This window comes from Aquarana catesbeiana, linkage group LG01 (assembly GCF_042186555.1).
Source record: "Aquarana catesbeiana isolate 2022-GZ linkage group LG01, ASM4218655v1, whole genome shotgun sequence".
NCBI lineage: Eukaryota > Metazoa > Chordata > Amphibia > Anura > Ranidae > Aquarana > Aquarana catesbeiana.
The window spans coordinates 870,599,123-870,621,949 of NC_133324.1; positions in this window are offsets into that span (position 1 = coordinate 870,599,123).

The window sequence follows — 22,827 nt, forward strand, 5'->3', positions numbered from 1 at the left end:
AAATTTCATTTGAGTACAGTGTAGCATGACCGCGCAATTGTCATTCAAAGTGTGACAGCGCTGAAAGCTAAAAATTGTTCTGGGCAGGTGGGGGGTTTAAGTGCCAAGTAAGCAAGTGGTTAAACTAAGGCAAACATCTGTGTATAAAGTTTGAAAATTGGTCTATTAATATATAAAAGTGTTACTAAACCCACAACAGTAAAATCAGCCTGTATATGCAGTAAAGCATGCTTGTTATACACACTGTGGAACCTAAGGGGTTAATCCTTTGCATTGTGTATAAAGGCTGTTTGATCCCATCTTCTTTGATTCTCACCTTTTTCCACTGTCTCCAAAAATAACCTGATATTTACAGAGCCAGGGGATGGACTGCACATGCTCAGTTGGGTGTGTATTGCTAGAGAGTTTTTTTTTTCTTGGGAGAGTGCATGTGATCAGCACAGGGCCAATCAGCACTGTCCAGACATGTCCAGACAGAGGATCAGGAGAGAATGAAAACTCCTCCTACAAGCTTTACTAGGAACTGATGCAAGTCACAAGACTGCTGTATACTGATGATGAGAAAAGGTATTTATGAGTTTATATTTACTAAAATAATTGCATTTCGATGTTCTGTGTACTGTAGGAGACCAGATATAGTGAATGCAGGGTCCTTTGTTTAGTAACACTTTAATAGTACATAAGAATAACAGAAAAATAGACAAATGTTTTATGCAAATGTTTGAATGACTGTAACTCTTATCTTTTTGAAAATATTCAATAAAAAAGATGTTAAAAAAAAAAAAAAATAGTACATAAGAATAAATGAAAAAAAGCTGGGCGTTAAGTGGTAGTTCCCTGGTTGATTAAGTATACAAATCTATCAATTAAAAAAAGACGTTTATTCAAGTATAAATTACATACATACATAGAGAGGTAGGGCAAACACAGGCCCCTAGGTACATAAAATCACATGTGCGACAATAAGTAATCAGACATAACATCAAATTTGATATATGGAGCTTGCCAACATGTTTTTCAGCACCCAGGCCACTTCTTCAGGGCTTCATCCCTTGAGTCTGGCTCCACACATCTCTAAGCAATTTGTTGGGCATGTTTTGGGCTAAGTGGAGACCTTCAGTAATACACCATCCTGCCAACAAGTATGTCTGTTTAAATCTGAAGACAACAGGTCATTTAGAACCAGACCAATGGCCAAATAGTTCCTACACAGAGTAATTGACACAAGATGGTTCCAACAGATAGAGGCTCCATGAGAAGGAGTCAAAGGGGTTCACTTTTCGCCTGGACAGTGATGGACAAGGGGATATGCAAGTATAAAGTCCAGCATGTATCAGGGTCTCCGAGGGCTATTAATATTTCCATTGATTCTAAAAAAGTCATTTTTTGAGCTCTATATATCCTAAATCCAAACGTATAAATGGAATAAGAAGAAGAAAAAGAAAAAGAAGAAGAATACTTGGTGTTGTTATTAATAATTTATCAGAGCTTATAAATTGTCTGTTACTATTATTCATCAGTACTTACTGTATACATTTATTATTATTATTATTATTATTATTATGAATAATCATTTACCAGTACCTATACATTTATTATTATTATTCATTTATCAGTACACATATTTGTATTAATATTATTACTAGTGCTATTATTATTACATATTTATTTATCAGTACTATTATTTTTATTATTATTTTTCGGCACAGTTATTACAGGGGCATATTTATAAAACAATAAATGTGACATTCACCAAACATTCATTGTAGGTAAATCAATCACTCTTATTTTAATGCACCAGGAATATTCACTTACAGTGAATATTTAGTAAATGTCACATTTACTGCTTAATACATATTAATGTTTATTTTTATTATTGATGCATTCAGGCTAGTTTTTATACAGTAAAATATGATTTCAGTATATATATAGCAACTCATCCCATATTGCAGTCACTCCTTTAGCCCTCTCTGAATGAAGGAAGAGCAGATAAAGCAGTGACAAGTGATATCCCATACACAGCACAATTCACATCGCCCCAGGATGGCTCTCTGGCTTGACCCCCAAGCGTTTCATTGGTAATTAAGCGTTTATATGCAGTTATAAGGGGTGCCAACATACAACATTACAACATGTAAACATGCATCCAGCCATCGTGCTGAGATATAAAAGCCTGCAGAGCATCGTAAAACAGAAAAGAACAAACTGCCCTAAAACAAAGTTAACTAGCCTAAAACAGTAGTGCCATTATTATTTACATTTCATTAAAACCCCATTAAACCGTATGTTCCTATTAAAAACACATTAGCTTAAATAATGTTGGGCTTATTTACTGGCTCCCAGTTGAGCCATAAGAGGGGCTCTACAAATAGAGCTGGCTGCCCACCTGTGCCAGGTGTTTATGACAGCTTCAGCAACACTGGCAATGTTATTTCAGGAATCAATTCACAGACAAGCCAAGCGGAGAGGGAACATAACGCTATTGTCTTGGGCTATGCTAGTGAAAGCCTGACCTGCCTGTACAATCCCTCACCGAGCTGTCAGCACAGCCTTGCCTGCATTCCTGGTAATGAGCAGCTAACCCAGGGGCAGCCACACATCAACAGCCAGTATTGTTTGTCTGTGCACTCTGAGCTTAGCTGCTAGGGATGAGCCAAGTTAAACATTTGAATTTCCTCAAAATTTCAGCAAAAATTGGCAGATTTTGGCAAATTTGGTCATTTTGGCAAAATGCGCTGAAATCAATAGGAAAGGTGAGGTTAAAGAGAACCTAAATTGTGGATGCTATTCTCAAAAAAAGGCAAAGAGAGGGCAAATGACTATTTAGCAGTCTTGCTAGAAGGTTCCTAGCAGCTAATTCTTTTTCCCATCTTTTTTTTTTTTTACTGACTAAGTTTGATTCTTATTTTTTTTTTTTGCATTGTGTCTCTGTGTGGTGATGGCAATCTTGGTTGAGACAGGGCTTGTTTCTTCATTTTAGAGCTGCCCCCATGATGACTGGTGATTTGATGGGTGGTGATGACAGTTCTACAGGATGGAAAATCGAATGGAACCAGGCTTGTGGGCACATAAAAAATATATAAAAGGAAGAAGGAGCTCGTACAATATTAGATATCATATACATAAATGTTAAATATAGAAACAAGTGCTGCACTAATCCAAATACATTTATATACAAGTGCAAAAATGATAGTGAATATACAGTGCCAATATTATGTGAAAAAAACAAAAAATCTTTAAAATAATCACAACAAAATCCTTCTGTGTCACAATGTGAGAAATAAAGGATAATCTTCCAAGGTCCACTCCACCATCCTACCACTCATTGAAAGCTTACCAGAGATCCATGCAGGGCCATCTCAAGAGCATTATAGGCCCCCGGGCAATACACTGCACTGGGGCCCTGTCTACACAATCACGCATGAGAATAAAAATCCAAATGATCAAAAAGGCTATATTTATTGGTACTTCCAACAAAATCAGTGTTTAAACATTAACACAATGTTTGGACAATATAACACAAGTTTGATGGGCACAGTGGCAGCTTTTGATGGGCACAGTGGCAGCTTTTGATGGGCACAGTGGCAGCTTTTGATGGGCACAGTGGCAACTTTGATGTGAACAGTGGCAGCTTTTGAGGGGCACAGACAGTGGCTGTGTGTGATGCACAACTTGAATGTACTTAAGTAGACAGTGTTAGACTTACTTGAGGCCGCCGGCCTGGTGCAGTGCAGTGTGTCACTCACAGCAGCAAGGCAGCGCCAGCTATCAAGGGCCGTCTTTCTGCTCTGCTCCCTCTCCACGCTGTCTGAAGAACATGGCAGAGCTGGGCGGAGCTTGTTCACTAGGAGCTGGGGCAGCCGCGGTGCACTATAAATGCTGGGGCGGCCGCGGCCTCTGACTGACATCACTGGTTACTAGCTAGACGCCTGGCGGCCGGCGATTCTAGCAAGTGAGAAACCAGTGCAGTCAGTCAACTTAAGCAGCACTGAGGATTGGCCCTGGATGGGGCCCTCCAGACAAGTGGGGCCCCCGGGCAACTGCCCAGTGGAAAAAACGGCCCTGGATCCATGGCCCCTATTTAATGAGTCATATTGCACATAGATGTTACATCCACCATGAGATCAATGTAGTTGCCAAATTCCACCACTCTCTAGGTATCACCTCCGAACATCACAAAAATGTGAAAAGAGAAATGAAGAGCCACATGCTCCCAACAGTGTAAATTCAATTTAAATATATTTTAGAAATGATTAAAACCACCACTCACATGCATATTAAAAGATAATAGAACTATAATACTACAATACTATAATACTCAGGACCCGATCGGTACACTTCCTAATGTGTGATGATGTCACCCTACGCGTTTTGTCAGATGGATAATGGAGAAACAGGGAGATCCTTGCACTGCAGGCTCTCAGATACAGCTTACAGAAAAAATAAAGTGAACAGCACTCAGAGGTAGCAGTGCCTTAAAACTCATGCTGCATCTATACAGTAATGAGCCCCTTAATAGCCTAATTTTTTTGTTTTTTCTATGAAAAAGTTAAATAAAACATTTGAAGCAACAATAGAAAACTAATGATCAACTATGCATAAAAAATCACAAATACAAAGAACATTAAATGAAATGAAATAACCTACACTATTATAAAACACCCAAAAAAAACATTTTGTAAATAAAGAAAATTTTTCATAAGAATTTCACTTAGCCAAATTGAAAGTTTCTAATTCGGCTAAATTTCTTTGATGGTGAAATGGGAATTTTGCCGCAAAATCAATTTTACCAAAAACTGTTCTCCTCATCCATAAAGACTCCCTGGAGCCTAAAAATTCTAGAACTAGAGGGACTCACTATGTTTGCTAACCATATATATTTATGGTGGCAATACATGCTTTAATTTTCTTATCCAATCGATCTTTGATAAAATCAAAACAATCAAACTTGCAAACAATTAAAAAGCCATAACTTCCCTTCTGATCGACATATAATAGACCTAATTTTGATTAGATGTGATCAAACTAAGTCAATCAAATTTTGCATCAATTGGCAGCACTCAGACACTTTGTTCATAAATACGATCGTATTTCATTTGGTAGGATGATGAGATTACATGATAGAAACAGAGATGAGATCGATAACTTCTGATTATACCCTAATTATTGATTGAAATCTACTGTCCATGTGTGGCATAACAATTGAATGAGTAAGCAACTAAAGATTGATTGCTTCTATTGGAAGAGTTTGATCAGAGAAGAAATTGTTAATTTACCAAAGCGTGTATGGCCACTGTTACAACGACTTATCTGATTACAGAGCATCTGTTTGTCACCAGAAACCCCCCACCTTCACCATTATGCCTGCACCCCAATTTTTTAACCATATCTGAAACCCTATCTTTCACATTCAGTCCATTCAAAGAATAGGCACATTTTTTGCTAGTAATACATACAGTAAAATAAAAATACATGCAAACCTGGTCTATATCCCTTTTTATCAACTGTATGTGTATGTATGTAGGATGTATGTAACGCTTCTCACTTGCTGGGAAGATTTAAATTCTCCATTTGTCCTGGTGACCAACTTCACTGGAACTAAAAGTGACAGAAAATAGTCTTGAAATGGGGGACACTTGCAGTAACAATCGAGGAGAGATTGGAGAGATTTCTTTTGACTTTCTGTTGAGTCTGTGGGACAGGAAGTATTCAGAAATCTCCATAAAAGGGCACAGATGGTAAAAAAGCTGTCAGTTTCAACCTTTCCCTACACACCATGCTAACTCAACACTTTACATTTTCTGAGCAGTTAGGATTTACTGAACCACTAATAGGCTTCATTCATCTGTATGGGTAAATATTGCTGTCACTCAGAAAGAGCATTGATAAAAAAACAACTGTGGACATTAGAGATCATCTTTAGAGATTACATTTTTGTACACCAATGGGAAGTGGGAAAAGATGTGTTAAAGTGTTACTAAACCCAGGAACCTGCATTCACTATATTTGGTCTTGCACAGCATGGAAATGCAATTATTTTAGTAAATATAAACTGCTAAATACCTTTTCTTATCAGCAGTATATAGCGATCCTATGACTTTTATCAGTGTCTGGTTAAAGCTTGTAGGAGAAGGTTTCATTCTACTCTGACTGTCCTATGAGGCTGCAGGACCCCTGACCCTCTCTTTGGACAATGCTGATCAGATGCACTCTCCCAAGAATAAAAAAGAACTCTCTAGCAATACACACCAAACTAAGCACATGCAGCTTGCCCCCAAGGCTCTGTTCTTTCAGAGATTGGGGACTATGGAAGAAGGGGAGGATCAGAGAAGACAGGATCAAAACAGTCTTTTTACACAATGCAGAGGATTAACCCCTCGACAATTAGTATAACAAGCATGCTTTACTGCATATACAGACTGATTTTTACTGTTGTGGGTTTAGTAAAACTTTAAGTATAACTCCACCTTATAGTGTATGTTTAGTGTATGGGTTGCAGGAAAGAAAATTGCTTGATTCCTCCATCAACACAGTCAGTGTTGATGGGGGAATTCCTCCTGCAGCACTATTATGTTTTGTCAGCAGAGCCTTCCCTGCCCCCAGAACACAAAGATTACTGCCGGCAGCTATAGCCGCCGGCAGCAATCGCATGCAAAAAATGCAACAGGCTAGTTGTACTGAAGTCAATTGATGGATCGACTTCAGTACAACCAGCTTGCCCATAGATGGACCGAATCTTGGCTGGTCCCTTCTGAGATTCGATCTATCTATGGCAGGCTTAAGTGAAAGTCCCTTCATATGGACATAGAACTGGGGGAAAAGTCTGCAGGAGCCTATGTATTGCTTCTGACATCCACTGATCAACAGGCTCTTTTGTAAAAAAATAATAAATTCACATTTTGTCTGCAAATGTGGCTGCATTTATTACTTTTTTTTGCAAGAGGTGGACTTTAAGTGGGTGTGTGCCAATTCATTCCATCAGACAAGAGACATGTGAAACAGGTGTCTCCCTTAATGACATTCTCTTGCCGTCTATGTGGCGCATACAATAAGCTGTACTTATGTTATTAGTAAAGGAAATGGCGATGTGTGCTGTCTTAGCTGTATTAACCACTTCAATACAGGGCATTTTCACCCCCTTCCTGCCCAGGCCAATTTTCAGTTTTCAGCGCTGTCGCACTTTGAATGACATTTGCGCGGTCATGCAACACTGTACCCAAATTACATTTTTATCATTTTTTTCCCCACAAATAGAGCTTTCTTTTGGTGGTATTTGATCACCTCTGCTGTTTTTATTTCTTATTTACACACGCATATCCATCTCCCTGCTGTGATACTGGCAACCAGGGGTGCCCGGCGGACATCGCGGCTACTGGGCACACGCATTGGCTCCCGAGTGACGCGGCAGGTGCGCGTGCCCCCTAGATGGCCGGGATGCCGAGGACATCATATGACGCCCGCCCAGGATGGGAGATCCCGCCTGCGCCGTCATTTGACTATAGGCAGGGAAGCAAGTGGTTAATGATCAGCAATAGGGATGGGCAAACGGTATGGCCCGAGCATAAGTTTAGGACAAACTTTTGTCATTCAATCAGGGCACAGAGCACTGTCAGAGTCATGATTGGACACTGTCATCATGACTTTATCCAATCATGGCTCATTCCTGCCCTACAGTATAAAAGTATTCTTTCAATGGCAGCCATTTTCAGTGTGATTTTGGTGTGGAGAGAGACAGAACAGTGCTATTAGTTAATTAGTGCGCTATACTGTGCTATTTTGCTTCAATTGTCAGTGTAGAATATTAGTTTAGTGTCAGTCTAGGGACAGTGTGAGTGTAGTGAGGAGGACCATCATTTAGCTTTGCATAGTGTGCAGCTAGAGTAGGGACAGCTCAGATAGTTTCACTGTAGTGTAGTGAGACCATGTCATTCATACATACATTAGTGTGGAGTAGGGACAGCTCATATAGTTTCAGTGTAGTGTAGTGAAACCGTGTCAGTAATCTTTACATTAGTGTATAGCTAGAGTAGGGACAGTTCAGATAGCGTCAGTGTAGTGACGGATGAACACCATCTATTTGATTGCGTTACTGCCAGTTTAATGCCATTTAGTTCTGTGTGTGTTACTGCCAGTTTAACGCCATATAGCTTTGTGCGTTACTGCAGTTTAACGATATTTACTTCTGTGTGTCTGCCAGTAAAATGTCATATCTTTTTGCGCGCGTTACTGCCAGTTTAACGCCATATAGTTTTGTGTGCATTACTGCCAGTTTAACGTCATATAGTTTTGCGTGCGTTACTGCCAGTTTAACGTCATATAGTTTTGCGTGCGTTACTTCCAGTTTAACGCCATATAGTTTTGCGTGCGTTACTGCCAGTTTAACGCCATATAGTTCTGTGTGTTACTGCCAATTTAATGCCATATAGTTCTGTGTGCGTTACTGACAGTTTAACGCCATATAGTTCTGTGTACGTTACTGCCAGTTTAACGCCATATAGTTTTGCGTGCGTTACTGCCAGTTTAACGCTATATAGTTCTATGTGCGTTACTGCTAGTTTAACATCATATAGTTCTGTGTGCATTACTGCCAGTTTAATGCCATATAGTTTTGTGTGTGTTACTGACAGTTTAACGCTATATAGTTATGTGTGTCTCTGTACGTTTGGCGCATTATATTGCAGTCTGCCCCTCCGATACCAAGTCATTACCTCTCAGCAGTCTCCACTGACAGGGATGATGGTATAGCACAGGGTGTCCCAGGTCCTAGCAGCACATCTGCCAGCAGCTCACCACCCGCTGTAGACTGTAGCCGGCAAATTTCTCTGCCCCATTTGCTGCAGCAGAAAAAAAAATACAGTCTCTGCCACCCACATGCCCAGCGTCTTAATGCAAGCTTGTCAAAGCTGTTGGCTCTCCAACTGCCTTTCAGCCTGGTGGATTCTGCCCCCTTCCGTGAATTCGCACAATGGCAGGTTCCCAGTCGCTACTACTTTTCATGTAAGGCTGTTCCATCTCTCTACCATCACGTGGAAGGGAATGTTCTGGCATCATTGGGCAAGGCAGTCAGCCGTAAAATCCACCTTACTGCTGACACGTGGTCCAGCAAGCATGGGCAGGGACAATATATTTTGTTCACAGCACACTGGGTAATGCTGCTTGCAACTCGAAAGGATGCAGGACAGGGTTTGGTGCTGCAGCTTGTTTTGCCCCCACGTCTCCATACAGCTGGTGGTGATGATGCCAGACCTGTGCGCTCTACCCCCTCCTCCTCCTCCGCCACCTTCATGCCCTCCTCTGCAGAATTTTCCTATGAACAACAGGTACCCCTAAGCGTTCAAAGAGCTATTCCCAGAGTCAGGCTAAAAGGTGCCATGCAGTGCTTCAGCTGATTTGTTTAGGGGACAGGAACCACAACGGAGCAGAGATTCTTGCAGCTCTGCAGGGACAAGCCCAGAGGTAGTTCACATCACGCCAGCTGGAGCTAGGAATGGTGGTGTCCAATAATGGCTCAAACCTCCTGTTCACCCTTATGCCGCGTACACATGAGCGGACTTTACGGCAGACTTTGCCCGGCGGAGGGGATTTCGTTGGACAATTCGATCGTGTGTGGGCTCCAGCGGACTTTGTTTTCTCAAAAGTTGGACGGACTTAGATTTGAAACATGTTTCAAATCTATCCGACGGACTCGAGTCCGGTCGAAAAGTCCGCTCGTCTGTATGCTAGTTCGACGGACAAAAAGCCACGCTAGGGCAGCTATTGGCTACTGGCTATGAACTTCCTTATTTTAGTCTGGTCATACGTCATCACGTACGAATTCGACGGACTTTGGATGATTGTGTGTAGGCAAGTCTGTTCATTCAGAAAGTCCGTCATAAAGTCTGTCGAAAAGTCCGCCGGGCAAAGTCTGCCGTAAAGTCCGCTCGTGTGTACGCGGCATTAGAAAGGGAAAGTTGACACATGTGCCATGCCTGGCACATGTCCTCAATTTGATGGCGCAGCATTTCCTAAGTACGTACCTAGGGTTGCAAGATGTACTAAAGCAGGCCAGAAGAGTCTGTAGCCATTTCAGGCGGTCATACGCAGCCAGTGATCGGTTGGCTGAAATTCAGTGGGAATTCCACCTACCCATAAACCACCTGATTTGTGACATGCCCACCAGGTGGAATTCAAACTTGGGAATGCTGCAGTGGCTATACATGCAGCAGAGGGCCATCATTGAGTACCTGTGTCAGTACAGCACAATGACAGGCTCAGGCCGCCTCTGCTTTTTTTCCCACGCCGATGGCTGATCATTAAGAATGCATGCTCTGTATTGTCACCATTTGAGGAGGCCACAAGGATGGTGAGCAGTGACAGTGCATGCATCAGTGACACAATCCCAGTTGTGTTCCTGCTGGAGCAGACTCTGCATGGCATTATGGACAGGGCACTGGAGGCAGAGCAGCTGGAGGAAGAGGAGGGCTTCCTTTCCTTTCAAGGCCCACTTTATCCAGACACCATCATTCCTTTGTCACAGAACACACAGGTGGAGAGAGGGAGGAAGATGAGGAGGAGGATTCTGGCACTGTCATAAGCTTCGAAGGAAGACATGCATCAATCTGCAAGCGATGCTTTCCAACCCCAGGACCCTTGGGAATAGTACGGGACTGGGAGGAGGAAGTTCCAGATGCTGTCATCCTGAATGACCCCAAGGAATCTGCTTCTCAAGCCTTGGCAAATTTGAGGCGCATGGGAAACCTCATGCTTCAAAGCCTGCGAAAGGACCCAAGAATTTGTGGCATAAAATAGAAGGATGATTACTGGTTGGCAACCCTCCTTGACCACCGTTGTAAGGGGAAGGTCTCAGAACTCATCCCATCCACACAGAGAGTGCAGAAGATAAAATCTCTTGAGGACACATTAAAGGGGATTTTATTGAAAATTTTTCCTGACTCCAGTAGGTTACAGTGTCGTGGAAAACGTAGTTTTGAGTCTTCTGTTGGTCAAGAGAGGAGCGTTGGAGAAGGCGTCCGCCTAAGTGATGCATTTTGGAATTTTTTTAGTCCTCGCCACCAAGGGCTGTCAGCTTCCACATCCCATCGGCAGCATCTGCATCACATGGTAGACGATTACCTTGTGGCCAAAACAGAGATGGAGAGCTTTCCAGCTGACGATCCACTGACTTACCGGGTCATGAGAATAGACCACTGGCCAAAACTTGCCCAGTATGCCATTGAGTTGTTGGGCTGCTCTGCATCCAGCGTGCTTTCAGAATTGGCATATAGTGCTGCAGGAGGTTTCGTTACTGATCATAGAACGCGTCTGTCCGAAGACTTCGTGAACCGTTTGACTTTTATAAAAATGAATCAGAACTGGATTACCAGCTATGAAGCCCCTTATGCCGATGTCACAGATTAAATCTTTTTGGGATGTGGAATCTCTGCAGGACTTTGAGGCTGCCTAGCTTTGAGAGTGTTCAATCATTTCATCTGGAAGAATGTTTTTGGTATAGGTTTCATGGGCACAATTAACACCCAAAGACCAATTTTTCAGCACCTGTTTGACAGGTGCATATCACTGCAATTTTTTACAGCAAGGCCAATTCTTACTTTCTTAAAGAGTACCTCTATAGGGTTATAGTGGGAAGGCGCCACCGACACCCAAAGACAAATTTTTCTGCACCTGTTTGACAGGTGCATATTATTGCAATTTTTTACAGCAAGGCCAATTCTTGCTTTCATCAATAGTACCTCTATAGGGTTACGGTGGGAAGGTGCCACCTACACCCAAAGAGCCATTTTTCTGCACCTGTTTGAACTGAACAGGGGTCCGTTTGGCCCATCCCTAATTAGCAACTTCATGTCAAGTAGGATTACCTGTATTCATGACTAGAGTCGTTTTTACACTATGGGGATGGAGAGGTTTGTCTGAAAATTGTTCTTTTGCTGTTTGTCTACTTAACTGATATTAATATGTTTTTTTTTTTAAACAGGCATTGGAACTAAACAGAGAGATAGATTTGTATTTTTTTGTGAAATATTTTATATATGAAACTATACATTGTTGTTTGCAATAAATACATTAACCACTTCAGCCCTGGAAGAATTTGCCCCGTTCCTGACAGGCCATTTTTTGCGATCCGGCACTGCGCAGCCGTGCGATGTTGTATGCAAACAAATTTTATGTTCTTTTATTTCCCACAAACAGATATTTCTTTTGGTGGTATTTGATCACCTCTGCGGTTTTTAAATTTAAAACAGTTTATTGATATTATTTATTTTTACTCTGTATTCCAAAGGCTGTTTTTTTTTTTTAACTTATGACCTGCAGCAAAGGACTAGAAGCTCCTCCTGCTTATGTTTCCTTGCAGACAAGCTGGGAAAGAGCTGCGTCATGTGAAAGCTGTATATCGATTAAGAAAAATGTACTTTTTTTTGGCTCTAAAGAGCTTTATTGGGTGTGAAAGCTACATACAAACCAAAAATATGAAACATATCACAACAATATGTAGAAGCTCAAGGTCTCCTTCAGAGAGATTGAGCAAAAGAAGTTTACACAAAGTTTGTTAATGTCTGGGCACATATTCACAAGATACAGGGCATAGTATGTCTGAAAAGATCCTACGGTCCAAAAATAGGGCACCTGACTGCCAATATAAAGTTTAATTAAGAGAAGGAGAAATGTCAAGTATAAGAAAAGGTATGGTTTATATAAACGTGAAGTACCGTACAAAACGTTTAGGACAACAAACTCCTATCTCTCACACCTGTTAGGTCAATATTCATTGTGGATGTTTGTTTTTTTCAAATTAAAATAATTACAGTGCCATCATCCACATACAGAAATAGAAGGGACAATGTAAATTAAGCAGTGTGTGTATAGTATCGCTTTAAAGTGCTTTCCTGACATATGAAATTGCTTAGGTACTTAGGTCCCTTTAGCCTCATAGTTTCATATCCATTTGTGAGGTCATCTCCTGCCTCTGTTGAATGCTATCCCTGCTCAATTTGGAATGTCTTTTTGAGCACTTGATTATATTTGGTGATGTCACTACTGGGCTGACCAAAGTCCTTCTGGGGACCTGCCGGAGAGGAAGCTGTACCTGGGTGTTTGCAGTGCAAGGACCTCCTTGACCCTATTCAATTTATCCTGTGAATTTGTGTTTTGTCCACCTCTCCTGCCACCTGCTGATCATTCCACTAGTTAACACTTCTGATCAGTTCATTAGATCACCAGTGATCAGGAGAGCAGACAGAACTCTGACAAGAGTAAGCAAAGATGGTTTCCACCACATGAAGAGGTAGAGCAATGGTAAGTAGGCCCTTGGGAAAAGATCTGAAGGAGCATTCTATACTGGTGACTGAACTTTGGCTCTCCTCCTGACTTTCTATCAGGCACTTACACAGTATTTAAAATTGCTTCTTTATAATTCTGATAGTAATAAGGGCTTGCAGGGTGGCCCCTACTGTTTAGGTCTTCGGGCAAATTAATTTTTCAATGTTTTTGTAAATGAACAGCTCCTTTAAAGCAAAATATTCCCAATGGAACATCCCTGTTTTAGAAGAGGTAATATACTCTCCTCATTTCCAGCACTGAACCCTTCTTAAAGACTCTTTTGCCGCGTACACATGGGCGGACTCTTCGACCGGACTGGTCCGACGAACAAATCCGTCGGACAATCTGACCGTGTTTGGGCTTCATCGGACCTTCAGCTGACGTTGACTCTGTCGAAAATCAGACGGACTTTAGATTTGGAACATGTTTCAAATCTTTCCGACGGACTCGAGTCCGGTCGAAAAATCCATTTGTCTGTATGCTAGTCAAAAAAGCATTTTTAGGACAAAAAAGGATGCAAGGGCAGCTATTGGCTACTGGCTATGAACTTCCTTATACTAGTCCCTTCGTATGCCATCACGTTCATACCAACAGACTTTCGAACTGACTTTAGTGTGGGCAAGTCCAGCCGTCCGAAAGTCCGTCGTAACTCCATCGAAAGTCCGTTCGAAAGTCCATCAGACGTTTGATGCTAAAAAGTCCGCCCGTGTGTATGCAGCTTTTGGCATTCAGCTCTTATTGGCGTGTCAGATGCTTTTTTCCCCTGCCGTAATTTTTGGCTCCTTTTTGGCTCCTTTCACCAGCTCCCTATGCCACAGCTCAGTCCTGTAGTGACATGGAGATTGAAGGAAAGGACTACAGCATGCATCGGAGAAACATAGGCAGTCTACACTTCTAGTAGTATTGAATACGGAGAAGTCTTATGGAGGCTGCAGCACTGGAATGGAGGAAAGGTAGGGGACAGAGTCCACTAAAGTTAGAGGACAAAGTCCACTGGAAGGGTGAGTACAATACTGTACTAATACATAAACCTGCCATTAGGAATTATTTTAGAGATTTTCACTTCCACTCACTGCCCCCCAATCAACCGTGGCCAGAGCATCCACCACCCTGCAGTTACACAGATACAAAGGGGTGGGGATGCTCACGATATCATTAACCTAGTATGGCCACATGGCAGGCAAGGAACTCCCTGGCTGAAGTTGATTGGACAACAGTGGATGGCAGCTTCCTTGGCTTCAACCCAGGTTCAGACAAAACCGATCTCATCTCTAGTTGTAACCCAAACAAATAGCATAATTTGATGAATACCTCTTTCTTAGAATTTTCTCAGAATACCTCTTTCTAGAATTTTCTCTACTTAATAAAGAAAAAAAAAAAAATTGGATACAGTTTTAGATGGTTTATTTGACATCTCATGACTTATTGATTAGAGTAATATAGATTCTTTAACATATGAGGCAAAGGTGGGGCACTGGTCAAAAATATTAATTCACATTGTAGATGACCTTCTTCAGAAATGCACTTTTCACATGTTCCGTTTACAGGCCGTAAGCACCTTTTAAACAAATTACACAACCTGACTCATTTCTTCCTCACATATTCTGTGAATTATTGCTGAGATTCACACTCGCAGAAAAAGAAAATAAGGAAGATGATCCTAGCAAGGGTGTGTGGGCAGCAAACTATGTGATTGACAGAAAGGCAGATAGAAGCCCGGGAATGGGGCTGAGCATTTGCAATTGCATTTGCTTTAATGCGTTTAAATGGACTCAGGGTATTAGTACTAAGTAAATCAATGCCAAATATAAGTTAAACATAGTCCATTACCCCTAAAAGTGATTCTGGACTTGACATTGACAATCGCTAGTTATTAAAGACAGACCAAACTGACTCAAACAAAAACGAGTAAGGATTCCACAGTTTTAGTTTGATTATTATGATTTAATTTCTCCACTATGTAAACGTTAAAATATGAGTGAGGATACCCAGTTCTATTTTCAGCCTTGTCTTTAAAGAAAACCTGGAGGATGCCATTACTGATCTCTTGATAAATATGCTAGTTGCCTGCCTATCTTTAGCTTTAGTACTTACTGAGATGGTGAACTGGAGCAAGCATTTATCAGACGAGTCAGAGAAATATTAAACTTCTGATTTGCAAACTGAACAGTGCAAAGATGCAAATAACTGAAATTACAGGATCCATATGACAGTCTAAAGTAAGTTTTTCCTAAAAGAAATATGGATGCTGCCACTTCTGACTTCCAGAAATGCTAATTTCCTGGCTGTTTTGTGGACCCTCTGGCTTTAATACTTTCTGAGTCACTGACTTTATATAATTATGGAAAGCCAAAGTCCTTAAAGCATAACCAGAAGCAAAGCTTTTGTTTTGGATAGAGTGTTGAGGGATTAGAACACTTCAGATTTCTTTTGCTGTCTGTGCTCACCTTAGGAAGATCCTTCCTCTCTGTTTGTCTTTGTGATTTATCGCAGAGAATGACAGTGTAGCACCCTCTAGTGTAGTTGTTCTCAACTCCTGTCCTCAGGACCCACTAACAGGCCAGATTTTAAGTATTACCGTATATACTCGAGTATAAGTCGTTCCGAGTATAAGTCGAGGCCCTAATTTACCACAAAAAAATGGGAAAAATTTATTCACCCGAGTATAAGACGAGGGTGAGAAATGCAGCAGCTACTGCAAGTGGAAAAAGAGGGTCAACAATGCCCATCTGCAGCTGTATACCTCCCTGTGTTCTGTGCATGTATCATGTGTCCTGTGCATATGTGTCCTGTGTCCTGTGCATATGTGTCATGTGTCCTGTGTCCTGTGCATATGTGTCATGTGTCCTGTGTCCTGTGCATATGTGTAATGTGTCCTGTGTCCTGTGTATATGTACCTGTGTCATGTACCTGTGTATATGTGCATGTGTATATGTACCTGTGTCCCGTGTATGTGTATGTGTACCTGTGTGCATGTGTCTGTGTGTGTATCCTACCTGTGTCCTGTGCATCCTCCATGCGCCGCTCTGCACCGATCAGCGTGTAGTATTCGGCGGCCATTCAGTGTTCAAAAGCCGCGCCTCCTCCTCGTCCAAAAAACTCAATTTCCCAGCAGTCAGCGGTCATACCACGGATGAGGATGAGAGAATGTCTGTGATAGGCTGTACACTGACTGCCTATCACAGAAGAGGAGGCGCAGCTTTTGAACAGTGAGAGCCGCTGCCGAGTCTATGCAGCACACGCTGGCCGCCGTCTGCCTGCATGACACGCTGATCATGTAGGCAGACGGCGGTGACTCGTGTATAAGTCGAAGGGGGCACTTTCAGCCCTAAAAAAGGGGCTGAAAAATTCGACTTATACACGAGTATATACGGTACCTTGGGGAAATGCAGACTAGAAAACTGCAATCACTGAGTAGCAAATGATCTCACCTATGATGTATTTCTGTTACCTTGCAAACCTGGCCTGTTAGTGGGTCCTGAGGACAGGAGTTGAGAACCACTGATCTAGTGTGTGCTAGAAGTAGTGGAAAGACTCGTACACACAATCGGATTGTTGGCCAACAAAATCGTGGAATTTTGTCCGAATGGCGTTGGCCCAACTTGTCTTGCATACACACAGCCACACAACTGTTGGCCAACAATTACGAACATAGTGACGTACTACGTTGTTTTTCAGCTCTTTAGCGCCACCCTTTGAGCTCCTTCTGCTAATTTTACATTAGTAGAAGTTTGGTGAGTGTTGATTCACGCTTTTCATTTCGCATTTTTCATTTCGCACTTTTCATTTCGCACTTTTCATTTTGCGCTTTTCAGTTCGTTTCTGAACGGCTGTCAACCAGACATGTTGCGGAATCGGAGGAGATAACGTGTTATTTATTATTGGCCTTGGAATTATTGCTTTGACATTATTTTTTTGGTTGAATAATTTATTTATTTATTATTTATTTCAGGTACAGCGGGGCAAAAAAGTATTTAGTCAGCCACCAATTGTGCAAGTTCTCCCACTTAAAAAGATGAGAGAGGCCTGTAATTGTCATCATAGGTATACCTCAACTATGAGAGACAAAATGTAGAAACAAATCCAGACAATCACATTGTCTGATTTTTGAAGGAATTTATTTGCAAATTATGGTGGAAAATAAGTATTTGGTCAATATCAAAAGTTCATCTCAATACTGTTATATATCCTTTGTTGGCAATGACAGAGGTCAAACGTTTTCTGTAAGTCTTCACAAGGTTGTCACACACTGTTGCTGGTATGTTGGCCCATTCCTCCATGCAGATCTCCTCTAGAGCAGTGATTTTTTGTGGCTGTCGCTGGGAAACACGGACTTTCAACTCCCTCCAAAGGGTTTCTATAGGGTTGAGATCTGGAGACTGGCTAGGCCAGTTCTATATTTTTGGATGCATAGAATGCACTTTTTGGTTAAGTTCTATTGGCAGATAGCATGTCTAATTGTATTTGTTTTCTTTTTTTAATGCACAATAAAAAAAATTGTGTAGAATAATACTTGGCTATGTGTTTTACTTCAAATGACAGTTTGGGAGTAGGCAGTTACATTTAAAAAAATACAATGTAAAATTGACAAGGGACACCAACATAGTTGTATCTTTGGTCTTAACCTCCCTGGCGGTATGATTCTTTCGGATTTTAGGTGCTGAAAGCGGTACAATTATTTTGCATGGAAATTTGGCGTTTTATATTGTAGGTCTGTAAATCTTAACAATAACGCACTTAAATCTGTCCAAACCAGAGTCTAGTAGATATCCCGGGTATGATAAAGTTTGAAACACAAAAACATAAATTATAATATAATAAATAAAAATAAATAATTTAAAAAAATAAAAATAAATAGTAATAAAATAAATTTCCCCACGATTCACTATCGCTCAATTCTGCAAGTGTTCTAATTTACTATTGCTGTTTTCTAGCTGGTCTAAAGCCACTTTTGACGTAAAGGGACACTTTTTGGTTGCTATGGACAATCTCCAGTTTCCAGGCAAAAAGAACAGTGTATATCATGTAAAACTGCATGCAGGGCATAGGACAAAGCACTGGGGACAAAAGGGATGTGAAATCATTTCATACAGTACTGTAATCTGTAAGATTACAGTACTGTATGTGTTATGATTTTTACATTATTTTGAATTTGCCGCCAGGCTCCGCCCCCGTGCGTCGCGACGCTCGCAGGGAACGGAGCCTGGCACAGAGAGGCTTCGGAGGAGGACGGAGCCCGCAGACACAGCGGGGGACATCGCAGGATCCCGGGGACAAGGTAAGTAAGGAGGCACCAGGATCCTGAGATGTAATTCCGAGTGTGGCTCGGGGTTACCACTAATGGTGCTGAATTTTAACCCCGAGCCACACTCGGGAAAACCGCCAGGGAGGCTACAAACTTCGGGATAATGGTGTTGTGGTAACTTGCCCACTAACTCCATCAGTATCACCAGCAAAGCAGCTTCATTATTATCCCATTATAGAAGAAGAGAATTGTGCGCTGCATTTAGAGATTTCATAATTTGCCACGTCAAGAATGTTAATTCTCCATTATGAACGCTAGTTTACAAGACCGATCGCTTCCAGCTCATCCTTGCTTCCGAGCATACGTGTTTGTACTTTGGACTTTTGTCCAATGGACTTGTGTACACACACTCGGAAAATCCGACAACAGATTTGTTTGCGGAAAATTTTAAAACCTGCCATCCAACATTTGTCCGCGGAAAATCCAACAACAATTGTCCAATGGAGCATACAAACGGTCGGATTTTCCACCAACAGCCTGTCATCACACATTTCCCATCGGAAAATCCGATCGTGTGTACGAGGCTTTAGAGTTTAGAAGAGGTAAATTCTAGTTTAGCTCAGGGCTAAGCCTGAGCTATTGAATCTGGGTCAGGGTTCAGTGAGTCAGAGCTAGTTGAATCATCCTGACAGCTCCTCTGGTGCCTCCCCCTGTTTCTGGGATGTTGGAGAATGCTCTAAAACTAGTGGATCTTAGGAGGAGCTGCCAGTAGTGGGTTGGCATGGTTTCAGAGCTTACCTCATAGATAGGGATGAGCCATGCCAGCAGAGGCAGCTGGGTGGAAGATGGAGATACAGTGCTGAGGAGGCTGTCTGTGGCCTTCAGGGGTTCCTTGGGCTGGGGCTCGGTTGCTGGAAGGATCTTACCATAACACACCGAGGAAGCCCTTCCTGGAGGCACAGGAGCAAGAGAGGACAGAGTGAGTAGATCAGCACTGCTGGGGACTTACAAGGGGGGAGACTGTCACATGTAGCCAGTCTCCCTGAAGTCAGCGGTGTGCTTAAGTCTTCAACTTCCCCTAGGAGATCTCCTGTGAATCAGCTGGGTGGGCTCGTGAGAGTCAACCGGTGGGCTGGTGAAGAGTCAGTCGAAAGGACTGCTTTGGAGAGTTAGCCTGGAGGGGCAGCTGCAACCAGGTGGTGCTGGGATCAGTAGCCACAGAGGAGGATTACAAGCTGACTGAAATACTGATAGACTGTGTATAAAAAGATGTCACTGAAGTTGTTGCCAAAGTTTTGCAGAAATCAAGTGGGCATCCCATAACCTCCCATCCGTATCCAAGTTATCAACCCTCAATAAAAAAACAAAAACAAAGTCATGGACTGTTCTCTGACTTTGAAAATTGCTTGTGAAAATTTGGTGTGCCTAGCTGTGCAGAAGTGGGGGATTCATCAGCAGTCCCTACAGGGGTGTGCTACAAAAGCAAAATAAAATCACAAATTTTGAGTTTTAATAGAGGGCAAATCTTCCAGTGGGTACACTAGTTCTGCAGACAGCGGGGATTTCCTGACTTTGGAGGGATTTCATCTCTCTCCCTGTTTTGGCTATGTGACAGGAAGTGAAGGGAAATCTCCCCAATGAGACACAGATGGCAAAATAAACTGACAGGGGTTATAACCCTACTGTACTCTATCCAAAATGTAAAAAAATGTTTTGCCTATAGTTCTAGTTTATTTGCAGTCCTGATAGATTAAGATCAACATGACAGCCATGCAGCTAGCATTTTCAGAATGAGAAGTTGGTATTGAAAACGTCTAGGGTTTTTTTTTTACCAGAATCCAAGATTAGGTTTCTATAAAGCCCCCTTCCTGCTCCAACCGCACACTCTTTTCCCTGGAGGACCTTCCACACTGTAGTTTAAGTATATTTTATGGTATATACCATTACTAGTAAAAAATAAATAATAAAAATGCCATAAATCTATCCCCTATTTTGTAGACGCTATAACAGTTACAGAGGGCTGGATCAAAAATATAAAGATTGACGTGGTAACGTATCAAAGTAAAAAATAATTGATCCAGTAAAGCCTCCAAGAACTTGCTTGTCGACACGTTTCGCTTGAATATTAGCTTCCTCAGGATAGATACTGGGCAGGTGCTGGTATATTTAAAAGCAGAAAAAGTGCATATATCAGTATTTCATGTAGTACATATCTATATAAGTATAACAGTAGTTATTCCAATATTTATCCAGGAAAAGTACATGTAAACATAAACAAACATAGATGTGACAACATATATGCTTGCCCGGTAAGCCTGTGGTGCACCAAACTATAATGGTGATTTTTTTATCCTTTTTAGTACATGGATGCACTTGCTCCTGATGAGTGGATAGAAGTCCACGAAACGTCGTCAAGCTTATTTTGATGCATCCATTTCATATTTATGATTCCATATGGTTTATATTGCTCTACCACCCTGACATAATGTTATGCCTACTCTATTTGAGGGACTGTGATGTATAATATTTACTTTCTGTGTCATGTTAGTGACTATCCTTAATATGTGTATTGTTGATACTTTGTATTTTATATGTCAATGTGCTATTATGCATTTATATGGGTTGATCCATGTCCTATCTTTGGTCTAATAAAGAATACAATTTTTAACATATGTATATGGTTTTGTCTGGCTCTACCCCACGCACCTCATCTAAAATCCCCCCCTCCCCCCCTCTTTTTTGCAAAGCAACCAGGGATGGAGGCGCAATATTCCCCGTTGCGTCTCATTTAAAGTTCCAAAATATTCCCTTTTTTCTTTAATACTGATTAGGGATGGAGGTGTGTGTGGTTCAAGAGCCTTCACTTCCTTGTATCTGACCCCTAGTGGTCAGGTTACCATATACCACACTGAACACTGCTGATTTTGATGGACACACTGCTGCTGTAATTGTCTCTACTCCTTTGGGCTGAATTGGTTCAGTGTGTTCTGCAGCCGACAGGTTGGTCGGTGTTTTGTTTGCACGGGAGCTGCGATGCACGCTGCATGCCTTCCCTCTCCCCTCCTTCCCACACATTATGGGGATGGGAGATTGGGCGGGCGATTTCACCATGCATCAGCGCCACACCTTCCACCCAGTGGGCGTCCCTTCACGCAGGTGTGTGTTATTTCAGCTTGGCTGACGCATGGTAAGTAGGTCTGGCTGCTGCTATGCTATCTCTCCCTTGTCATGCCAGTGTGATGCTGGATGGGACCCTGGCCGGTGGGCTCACCCTGCAGTTCCCCCTCAGTGATCTTTTCTCAGCAGTCCCACTTTGCACTGCATTTTTGGTTCATATCCCATTGGGACCAACATGGGTAAATACATAGCAAGCTCTTGATTTATTCTCAAATTTCTCTATAACAAGCACCACTAATATTTCTTTACTCCAGTTTTCACTAATTTCTCCTGACTTCAGGAATTTCATCTCCTCTTCCCTATTCTCACTATGTGGACACCCTATTTTTGCATTCTGTTCACTTTGTTGATATGCTCCACAATATACTTCTATACTGTGGTGATGGGTTTACTCTATATGACATTTCTTTTCATTTATACCAATATGGTAACAAACCACTTACTTTATTGTATATTATACAGAAATCCCATCTACAGTTACATCAAGATTTTTCTTTACACACTTTGTTTTGGGGGACTGCTTGTGTGCTTCTGGTCCATGCTTGGGTCCTTTCCTCAGCTCCCGTGCTGCACATAATTATCTGGCTGACCTCTGGCAGGTGGTATCGCATGGCCCAGTATCAGTTCATATGTGAGTACTTTTCAGTTATGGACGTTCATTTGTTCATCATCATCATCTTCAATCCCTCTACCCCTCCAGTCTGTGGTTATATCAAACCACAATGGTGATTTTTTTTATCCCCTTTTAGTACATGGATGCACTTGCTCCTGATGAGTGGATAGAAGTCCATGAAATGTCGTTGAGCTTATTTTGATGCATCCATTTCATATTTATGATTCCATATGATTTTTATTGCTCTACCACCCTGACATAATGTTATGCCTACTCTATTTGAGGGACTGTGATGTATAATATTTACTTTCTGTGTCATGTTGGTGACTATCCTTAATATGTGTATTGTTGATACTTTGTATTTTATATGCCAATGTGCTATTATGCGTTTATATGGGTTGATCCATGTCCTATCTTTGGTCTATTAAAGAATACAATTTTTTTACATATGTATATGGTTTTGTCTGGCTCTACCCCA